Source organism: Amblyomma maculatum, chromosome 10 (genome assembly GCF_055883805.1).
Source record: "Amblyomma maculatum isolate TAMU_Amacu chromosome 10, ASM5588380v1, whole genome shotgun sequence".
In the NCBI taxonomy this organism is placed as follows: Eukaryota; Metazoa; Arthropoda; class Arachnida; order Ixodida; family Ixodidae; genus Amblyomma; species Amblyomma maculatum.
In genome coordinates, this window is record NC_139353.1 from 91,325,242 (window position 1) to 91,336,518 (window position 11,277).

The 11,277-nt window shown below is 43.1% G+C and overlaps 1 long non-coding RNA gene across 1 annotated transcript; it reads right to left on the reverse strand.

Annotated features, from left to right (window-relative positions):
- Positions 1–1,407: 1,407 nt before the first annotated feature.
- Positions 1,408–9,698, reverse strand: LOC146176999 (uncharacterized). Its single transcript, XR_014701598.1, has 3 exons — positions 9,478–9,698; positions 4,657–4,725; positions 1,408–3,709 (listed from the first exon to the last, which is right to left on the reverse strand). It is a non-coding gene; the product is annotated as an uncharacterized LOC146176999 (long non-coding RNA).
- Between the last annotated feature and the right edge of the window lie 1,579 nt (positions 9,699–11,277).

The following is an 11,277-nucleotide window of genomic DNA, read 5'->3' on the forward strand; positions in this document are numbered from 1 at the left end:
ATGTTTGGCCGCTTCAAAAATTTCGGCCATACTTGTATAGGCGCTGATTTAATGTTGTTACGAACCACCACGCTTTGTGTTGACAATTGTCTTCACTAAAGGACCCCATCGGCCCTGTCGCCCGCTGGTCGCTTAGACTACAAGAGTTTGATATCCGAGTCATGCATCGTATAGGGCGCTAGCACTCCGACGAAGACGCTTTATATCGCTCGCCGGTGCCGCCTGACGCTCCGTTGTCCCCTATCCATCGACGACATGCAATCGGAACAGCGCAAGGATCCGTGAATAACTTCGCTAATTGATCTTCCTACGAACTCGTCACTTTCGCCGGCTACTCGCGCCCCTCGTCGTCAAGCGCAGCATTTCGGCCTTTGTGACCGTCTCCTCTATCGACGCAACTATAAGACAAATGGCCATAAGTGGCTACTCGCCGTACCTCGCCAGCTCCGTTGTGATATCTACGCATCTTACTTTTACAATCCGCAGTGTGGCCATATGGGAGTGTTTACCTTTTGAACGGTTGCGACAACGCTTTTACTGACGCGGTATGTATACCTTCATCAGTATGTGCGTTCGTGCATCGATTGCCAGCGTCGCAAGCCTCCTCCTCACCATCATCCGGCTCCACTACAGCATCTTCCGTGCCCATATGGACCATACGGTCGAGTTAGCATAGATTTGTGTAGACCTCTTCTGTATCCACCTGCAGAGAATCATTGGATCATCGTAGCCGTCGATCACCTTACTCGCTATGCGGAGACAGCAGCACTTAAGGAGGCCACCGGACCTTATATCGCGTCTTTTCTTCTTCGTCATTTTATTTTGCGGTACGGGGCCCCCCGTGAACTTTTAAGTGATCGAGGCAAATCCTTCTTATCCGATGTTGTCGAAGCGCTCTTGCGCGAATGTCAGACCATCCACCGGACAAACAGCGCATACCACCCTCAAACCAATGACCTCAAAGAGCGCTTCAATCGCACATTGCGTGACATGATGTCAAAGTACGTCGCCTCCGATCACACCTATTGTGACGAGATTCTCCTATGGCCTATAACACCGCCGTTCAATTAACTACTCGATGCTCGCCATATCTGTGGCTGTACGGACGTTAACCTTCGTCTACACTCGACAACACCTTCCCCTACCGCCCCTACCACCATCCTTCATTACTGCTTCCACCGACCTTCGCCGCCGTGGGCGTGACATCGTTCACGTCGACCGTTTGAAGCCTTATTACAATCCCGCTATCTTTTCGTCTGCATGAGTCGCCAGGACTGCTCCTCTTTTCTGCAAGGGCCAGATTGTTAAGAAGGTCCGATTATGCCCACAGATCACTGAGGAAGAGGAAGTGCATTGGCGGACTAGCTGTCTACAAGTTAAGTCACCACCGCTCCTGTCTTCCTCGTCACCAGTGCCCGCTACCAGTGCCTGGATCCCCGCTTAACAATACACATATTGTTTGAACGCACAACACAAAACAGTCACTCAGGTTTTCGGAGGCCGTCCAGAGTACTGACGGGTGACGTGTCCATTCAGGAGCTCGCCAATAGTCTCTCTATATATTCATTAGCAGAGGCATGAGCGCTGGTAGTTTATAACATCGACAATTAAAATCGCTCTTTACTGCTTAAGAATGTGGGCAGTATGCATTTATAGCCGAATGCCACCTTCATTAAGAACACAGCAAATGAGCTAGACAGCATGTGACATGTCTATTCAGCAGCTCGTCAATAGTCTAGCTCTCTATATATTCATTAGGAGAGGCATGTGCGTTGCTAGTTTATAAATGTCAACAATTAAAATCGCTCTTTACTGCGGAAGAATGTGGGCAGTATGCATTTATAGCCGAATGCCATCTCCATTAAGAACACCGCAAATGAGCACGACAGCATCCCACAAAAACAGATAAAAAACCCGCGGTGGTGAGAAATTTGCGTGATACGCGCTTTCTTGTTGTACTCATCTCGCAAAGCCGCAATGGAGGCTTCCTCTTTAAACGAGCACTCAGGTAAGCGATACAAGGATGTCTCGACTAGGCGGCTCAAAATGTTGCCATATATTCGCCCGTAAAGAAAGTCCTTCCTCACCATTGTAGTCCCCGGCGAAGCGGCAAACGAATCCTGCGATTCTACATACTCGATTTTATAGCGTTGTTTGCCACAGTTGGGCAGCCCAGATGGAAGACAAGTGAACCCTTTCCGCTTTGCGCAGAGAAGACAACCTTCGGTGCCTTTGGAAAAGAGACTCTTAGGATGTTTTGCGCTATTGTAAGCTCGACGAATCTTCTCCACAAGAGGTGAACCAGCGGGTGTATTGTCATCTACACCAAGGAATTCGGCTCCCTCCCCAATGAAACAGGGCTTCAGTTGACCTTCGTCTAAAGCCGACTCCAGCTCTTCCATGGTATCGAGGAAATTTTGCGGAACTACCACACTAAGGCGAGAGGTGAGTTCTCCTCGAAAGTACACAGAGAGAGGCATTGTTCCAATTACCCAAATAAACAGAAGCACATAACGACCTGGGAGAAAGCTTTTAGAAGTACGGCATTTTTCCAAGTGAATTGGTGCTGATGTAGACAGAAGCGATGCGATAAGAAACATTCCATAATCCATACTTGCTTCCATGCATTTGGTTCCCAACTCAAACAGGTGTCTAAGAGTTAATGCCAGCCAGCATGCCAGTAGAACCAACAGTGCAAATATAAAGCCCGACTTCGACTGGGTCAATACGTAAGAGAACGAGACATGTGTCAACTCCGGATCTTTCCACGTGTAAAAAAATTCTTGCGTGACGGTCAAAGTTGGTGGGTAGCGTAGAAGTTCAAAAAACCGAGGATGAGGCATAAATATTCTCAAAAGGATGTCAATGTATCCATTAATTACTGCCATGCCCGCTGTGCTATCGTCCTGGTAGGTGACCATTCTGGTGGTTACATTAAGGGCATTGAGTGCGGTTAGTATCGCTGACTCTCCTCCTGGCCAGTCGCAGCTTCCAGGAGCAGAAGGATGAGGGAAACAAGTGACAGTTATTTCATTCATTGACGTAGGAAAGCGGAGTGCCGACTCTTTTCCTCGGGTTTCCAGCAAACAGTTTGTAGACAAGATAGAAACATGAGGCCCAGAGCAAGGACTGTTTGCCTTATACGGAACTGAAACCAGAGGGCTTCCGTCGCAGAAAAAGTAGCGTGAACGAATTTGGAACGAAAACAGATTTTCTTTCTTCGCGACATCATCTGTGTCATGGAATATAACCCAGTCTAATAGGCGTGGCCGGGTGGGTGTGTATAAGACCTTCTTTACGAATGCAATCTTTTCGCTCGGTGAACCCATGAATACAACCACGGTTCCGACGTTCACTGCTCTGTTTGCCAGAACATACTTTTCTAAACCAGTCATGGTTCGCGCCCACCTAGTTACTTTTCCGGGAAACGTTCTCATCAGTATTCTGTCACTTCTCTCTATTTGGCGGTTACTTGTGAAGAATGCCACATGAGAGTTTGAAGTAGTACGTGCGAGGAGAACACGTGCTAGTTCTTCTGCGGTATAGCAAAGGCTCAATTCATTTGAGTATGTTTGATCTGAAAGGAGGTACACGTGTGCCAAGAGCAAGAGGGGTGACTTAAACAACACAGCTGCAGTCATTTTGTCAAGCAAAGGTGCGAAATACTTCTGTTCCTAGAGGGCAGTAAACTTGAAAGGCCTTTTAGCACCTGCAAAACACAGATTAGGAATAAAAATTTACAAAGGGAACAAGTGCAGATTTTATGTTGCACTGTAAAAGTCGTTAAAAATTCATAGCTGTGCTATTTGTTTGCTCTTCCCTAAAAAAAAACGAACATTAAAAACTGCTAACGGACTCGACATAAAGAAAAATTCTAATAGGAAGAGATAGAAGATTAATTATGTTAATACTTTGTGCAAAAACACCCATATGGTAAAACTGAGGAAGCTCAAAACATTAAACTGTTTTTTCTAGAGCCATTTCAAAACCCCTGGATAAAATATAATGGTGATAATACTGATAATGAGTGCTTTAAGGAGGATATTGATATACTGAGCCCGGATCTACAGGCATTCGCAATTTATAATACATGGAGATCCTTAATCTGAGCACATATGGAGAAAAGTTTGTCCTTTGTTGCAGACAGCTGGTGTGGGTCTTGAATAATTTTAAATAAATGATGAGGAGTATTTCTTTTACACAAAATTGCATGGGCTCGTGATGTTGATGAATATTGAACCAATTGGACACTTAGAGTCTTAGATTGTTCTAAGCAATGTTCACATTCCTTTAACGTCTAGAAGACTCATTATTACTGGTGAAGTCCTCTGCTCTAACGACAACACAAGGACATAAGAAAGAAAGAAAGAAAGAAAGAAAGAAAGAAAGAAAGAAAGAAAGAAAGAAAGAAAGAAAGAAAGAAAGAAAGAAAGAAAGAAAGAAAGAAAGAAAGAAAGAAAGAAAGAAAGAAAGAAAGAAAGGAAGAAAGAAAGAAAGAGGTACAAAAACTGAGGCGTTGACGAGGAGAGGTAAATACAGCTGTGCTGAGCTTGATGTGATGACAGGAGATGGTTTCTTTCTAATTGTCTCAACAGCAAGCTGACTCTGTTAAAATTTTGCTTTTCAAATGTTGCTGTTTTGCCAGCATTCACTCACCAGAGCAGCTCTTGTTTTCCTGTTATAATATCACGGCGTCCTCGTTGGTGCAGCAATCGGAAACACGTGCTAAAAGGAAAAAAAAAGCGGTAAATCTTTTACCACAGTATAGCTGTTAACGTAAGCACCATGAGTAAAGCATTTAGGCCCTAGTGGCGTCTACTAACCCCAGAACACCTGCGTTCCGCAGGATACTCTGTAGCTTTTAAAAACCAAGATCAGTTTACTAGATAACCCCTCCATGATCAATTAAGCACCTATAATCGTTGTTTTGCCCTAATACGTATATTCATGATGGATAAACAATAAGCAGCAGCGAGCAGCGGATGGAAGAAGCTGTGGTTTCAACACTTATTAAATTCATAGATATCTAGGCATTAATCTTTTCAAACGGTGATTTATATAATTCCCTGAATGCATCTGTAAGTTTAAATCCCTAAACTAAATATGGTTTGGTTTGGTATATGCCGTGTAACGTCCAAAAGCGCCGTAGGCTGAGACGCCGTAGTGGATTTCTCAAATTTCAACCACCTTGGCGGCTCATAAATATAAATAATTCGTTCAGACTTTGCTGTAGCTTTCCTCTATTACAGTTTACACGATTTGAGCATAACTGTTTTCATCGAGGGCCATTTATTGGTGGTAACGCTCCATCCTAGGCTCCAATCGTTTTGTATTTTTCTTCACTGGAGCGCTTGAAAATCAACATAGACACTACCCGCTGTGGTGGTGTAGGGATTAGGTTGCTCGTCTGCTCTTCGCGAGGATGAGGGATCGAATCCTGGCCGTGGCAGCTGCTTTACTATGGAGGCAATCATCTGTGTGCTCCACGCACGATTTCATTTCAGGTTAACGAACTTGTCGAAATGGTCGAAATTTTGTAGAACCTTCCACAACAACATCTCTCATAGCGTGAGTCGCTTTCGGATGTTAAATCCCATAAATTAAACATGAAACTTGAATGGATATAACTCTGGGTGTTTATGTGGAACCATGAATTCGTTATTCGGGAACATTGAGAGGGCTTCTTTAGCTACTGTGGGATACGGCGGGTTCAGGTTTCGATCCAGATAATTACAGCGGGAATTTTTAACAACAGCGTCCGGAACAAAGACGGATAATAATTATAACCCTTAAGCCTTAATTTATTTTCCCACTATCTTGCTTCTTTGAGTATCTGCTGTGAGCTGCTGTAAGCGGCCGCGGTATGAACACCGCCCATAACTTCTTCCACTCGTTAAGCACCCTAGATGCTACAAACATTACAGCCCTTTAACCACCGTACTTTAATCTCAACTTTGACATACTCTTTCTTATGCCTACTTTGTTTTCATCTTGGGGAGGGGGGGGGGGGGTATGTACACACACCATCTTAGGTTAGGTAAAAAATAAGTTGTCTCCTTTAGAGATTAGTACTTAATTCAAGATTGACACCTCACCGTATTTTAGATGTTATCTTAATACTAATAATAATAATAATAACATTCTTTATTTCCATCTAGATGATAGAGGAGATTGTGGGCAAACGCTGCTCCTAAACGGCTGCTCTACAAAGCCCATAGCCGCCTTACAGGGCAACAATAAAGCGCGAAAAGAGACACACAAGTATACATATAAACCCTACGCAATTTAGGAGCCCCAAAATAAAATAAAGTAGAAACAAAGAAAATAAAGCAACAAAGAATAGTTACAGAGGATACAAAGCAGTACAATAAACACAGGAGTAAGCATACATATCACAGGAACACAGGTGCAGCTTTTGAGCATGTATGGCGTGAAGCTGTCATAATTCGTGTTTAGATATTCTAAACAGGTAAGTCCCTGACTTTGTATAGCTGTTTAATAGTGTTGGAATGGTCAAGGATAATTTTTTCATTGCGTACTTGGTTCTAGGAGTTGGTACAATTTACTCCTCTTTATGACGGGCAGGGTAACAGACAGTGTGTTTTCCCATTAGCAACGACTCATGCAAAGATTCAAGATGGTATTTTAATTCGGGCTAGAAAGCAAGTGCTAGCTTATAATTCTAAATTTTGACTTCTGCTATCATGTTTGTTTTGGGTTAAAGACCTTGCGAGTGACTGTTGTATGGTAGATTTAAAAGTTTTGTGGTAAACGTTTTTGGAAGTATGAAGACCTTTTGCAAATTTGTAAAATAGGTTTGTGTAGATCAAAGAAATGGCAAAGCTGATAATAGATAGGCTTCTCGAAGCCTTTCGAAAATATAGGTAAGACGGAGACGGGTCAGTAATTATTCATGTCAGTCATCCTTTTTAAACAGCATAGTTACTTTAGCGATTTGCATTCGCTGAGGGAAACATGCACTTGCTAGGCAAAGGCTAAAAATATGGGTTTAATATTGACATAGGACATTCAACATATATTTCACACGACGTATCTGAACTCCTTCAGCATCGCTACTTTAACTATTACCTAATGAGAAGAAAAAACTGATGCAACTTTATGTTTTGTTAGAGGGCTTAGGAAAGCTCAAAAATTATTTCTATCCGGCATAGGATTGTAACAATCTTCAAATATACCGTAATTAGAATAATGAAATAAATTCTTACTAGAATCTGCAAGGCACAGCTAGACACTTCACAGTCATTACATGATAACTTCTCGATTCCCGGCAAATGTTTTTGCGTTTAAAAAGATATTTCAACTTCTCCATACGAGGTCAGTTTCTTTTAAGCAACTTAGGAATTCAGAGTAAATTTAACTAGATCTTTTTTAACCTCCTTGTTTAATTGATTGAGATACGTCTTAAATTGCTTTAAAGTATTGGGATCTTTTGTTTTAATAAACTGGTGCTAAAGCATGCTTTTTTCATTGATGTTTCGGCGTAGTTCTGGAGTTATGCAAGGATTTTTTTACTTAGCATAAAAAATTTTGTTTGAAAATGTAGCTTATAAATCAGCAGGGACTGATTCAAAAACCTTTCGTACCCTTCATCGGCATTCTTTATCTCTATTAGCCATGTAAAATTTGTCTACAATAGTTCATTTCTGAAACTGCCTAAATTTCTCATAGCAATAGGTTGAAAATAAATAGGTGGTCGGCTTCTGCATCCCTCTAAATTCTACTTCGTTACCATTACAAATATCGGCAGATAGTCGCTAAGACCACATGGTATAACTCCCGCTGTGATGTCTGTGTTATCAAAATTTTTCACAAAAAGATCTACCAGTGTTTTGTTTTCTTTCGTAATTCGGGCAGGTAATCGATTGCATTATCGCAACTGTTTTATGTAATAAACAATTTTATGTTTCTTTCTTCGTTATTGTTTGCCAACATATCTTTAATAAAGTCGCCGGCCGACGATGCAGTCACTATCTGCAGAAAGAAAATCGAGAAACTGCCCATAAAATGAGAAAACGTTTGCCGCATTTCCATCTGAGGGCTGGTAGTAAACAGAAACAAATGCTTATTTACACGAACTGACAATATTTCAAAATAATCACATAGCGTACAAAAAGATGTAGCAGTTCACAGTTCGCATTCGTCTTCATCATTTGCATGGCTCCGCCACCACGACAATTATTTCGATTAAAGCAGGACAGATAACATTAAAACCGAAAGTTATCTTGATCGTCTTTACACCAAGTTTCAGTTAACATGACAGAATCGAACAAAAAAGAAAAACTGGAGATAAAACAATCCACTTTTGCCTCTCTGTTGCAGCGTGAGCGACCGTTTAAATGAAGGCATTTTAGTGAACTTTGGCGGTTGTTCGTTACAACCGCGTTTACATTTTTGTGGAAGAATGTAACTATTATTAGCCGTTTCAAACTTCGACAACAGATTTTAAACCCGTTCGTTGGACAAATTGTAACATGCTATGATGAAAAGTCACGCATATTCCGCACGATTGCCGACTGGCCATCTGTTTATCGCATGAATACCTTTCCATTCCTGTGCCAGACATAGTAATATGCATTTAGTTTTGCCTAGTCATTTGGCAGTCGCAACACATGAAGGCTATGACCACCCATATTTCTCATAATCGCAATGTTTCTGTTTTCGTCCATCTCTGACCAGCCGCTCATCTCTGACAGCTTGCCTGGTGTATCAAACTATTATTCCTGGGATCTTATCGGCCTCTGCAGGTTGGCGGTAAATTACATCGACGTCGGCGCTCGAAGGCCTTGAGACTCCTATCGTGTCTGCCAAAGCGTTATTTTATCTAGCCGATTTACAGGTTCAATGGCTTGAACCCAATGAAATTCAAGGTTCAGTCTCGTGCCCCTCCATTCAAGATCATTTACTTCATTTCGTAACGTTTCGCTTTTGCTCCAGAACTTTCAATCAATTTTGAATATCATGTGTGTCTTTTTTCTGAGGGGTTAGTTTTTTAGTACCTAGTCATACTATTTTGACATAAGCTCTACAGCAATTTCAATGCTAGCTACATTTTCTATAAGCGGTATGAGCTCGTCTACTTTTCCATTTATAGTAACGAGTAGGGCTTTAATTTAAGCAATCTCGTCCCCAGCCAGCTTGTCGCCCTGATTGTCTCCTTTGCTCTTTCAATTTTTGCATGTGGGACATTCCCATTTCTGCTTGGCTGACTCCGATTCAGTTTTGTACTGTTTCGCGGTCAACCCTGCACAGGTTCCGAGAGGGTACAACTGATTGCATTTAACACATGTGGCCGAAAATTCATCGGGCGTAAACTTGTTATAGCAAGAGGAACAAAAGTCTGTCGACATGGTGCGTTTAGACAGCAGTAAAAAAAAACGATATCAGGATACTAGGACGGCGGCAGTGGCAGCAAGCAGCACATCATCCATAAAAGCATTAACAAGGAACGACACCAACCTGCGAAAAATGAGAGGAACTTTCAAGCAGTTGTCTTTCGTGCTGCTGCTGCCGCTGCCACCGAGTGCTGGGAGCTCCGAGCAGTCCGTCTTTTATCTTGAAAGATGGTCGCTTGTCGTGCCACGAGTGGCCACAGGCACTTCGCAGATCTGGGTAGTTCTGCCGCACTTGCGCAGTCGTATTCCTGCGTCAGCCTCAGCGTGGGCAGCCGAGCCACGTAGGAGGCGCAACTGCGAAAAGGCACAGCAACGTTCAAGCAGTGGTCTTTCGTGCTGTCGCTGCTGCCGAGTTAAGCTTACGTTCAGCCCAATGTATTTCGTTTCGGGCCTATTTGGCGTAGCGATATGCTTAGCCTCTGGGCTAAGCATTTGCAATATGTTTCAGGAAGCCTTAGAAGAGATGCTTAAGGGGACCAAGCAGAAAGTTATGCTTCGATAATTTGGCGCGGCACTGCCGAGCTCCCTCCCTGAATTTTCGCTCAGCGCAAGCTACTCGGTCTTTCGCTCCCCTTGTGCTCCTCGGTTCCGCTTCAATCGCTCTCTCAATGGCACAGCTGTTGCGTGCAGAAGCTCGGAGAGCTGATTAGATTCATCGGCGGTCAACTTTTGGATGTCCGAAGGAGCGTCCCGGCTGCCTAAAGGGGATGATGAGTCTTCCTTTGCTCTCTTTCGTTTTGGTTCCTTCAGGAGACACATTCTCCTACTTGTGCCTGTATTGTCGAGTGAAAAGCTACGAGGATATCAGGAAAAGCACAATATATGCTTATTATCGAAGCCGCAAGGTCGAGTTTGGCAGCAATTTAAAGATAACCGCAATTGTATATCAGCTGAGGCTACAAGGCACGACACAACAACGGGTCTTTGATATATTATTTGCACTTACGCGGCCGTGCAAAACGGCATCCCCTGCAATGCGAAGTTAAGGTGGCAGATATCATGCGATATTCAAAACTCAGTCGCACATATGTGATAGCACTGCTATTTTGAAGATTGCATTGCTTGCAATTTGAAAATCTTATACGACCACGAATTGCGGTGGGTCAGCGAAGCACGTGGAAACAGTAGGGGGCGATTAGTTTGTGAGGATAATGTAAAAAGGTTTATTGGAGGTCAGGAAAAAGCGAATTGGCAAGTTTTGTGTTAGCACACCGTTTTTAGAGCTTTCCGCATGTCAAATTACGCTAACAATTGCCATAAACTAAGGAAGCGGCCAAGAAAACACAAAAAGCGCAGGAACGGAGCGTTATCGTACTGCATAACCATTGTTCCTTCACCCAATAATATGCAGGGAAAGTCGGCAGTCAAGTGTGGACACTTAGCCATTAGCTGCCGGTCCCAAAGGTACAAAACGGGTCGATATTTGGAGGGAGCACAACAGGTAAACTTGAATTATGACAAGAGAAAGACGAAGAGTGAGTAATTCGTTCCTCTATTTAATGGGGTGGCTTTTTCTCATGTCTAAATTGTTGAAATAGATTATCTACCATCTTATCACTTAGCACATAGCAGAGACGTCCCGGAAGCATCATCTACTCTTTCGGCCAAATGGTGATTTGGCGACAGTAATTATGAGCTATCAGAAAAGTAGGGCCATTTTTTAGGACCGTAAAACGCTTGCCTGATACGCGTTTTAAACATCGCCCCAGGCTGCCGAGGCGGGTACGAGGCGCACTTTCAACGATATAGACACGCTGGCGCCGTTACCTGGGGTTCACAGACACTGCTGCGTACAGCCGTCCGCCCGCCTGCTTGCGCAGTGCATCTCTACCTCCAAGAACAAAGTAGGGACGCTGTTGCTCAC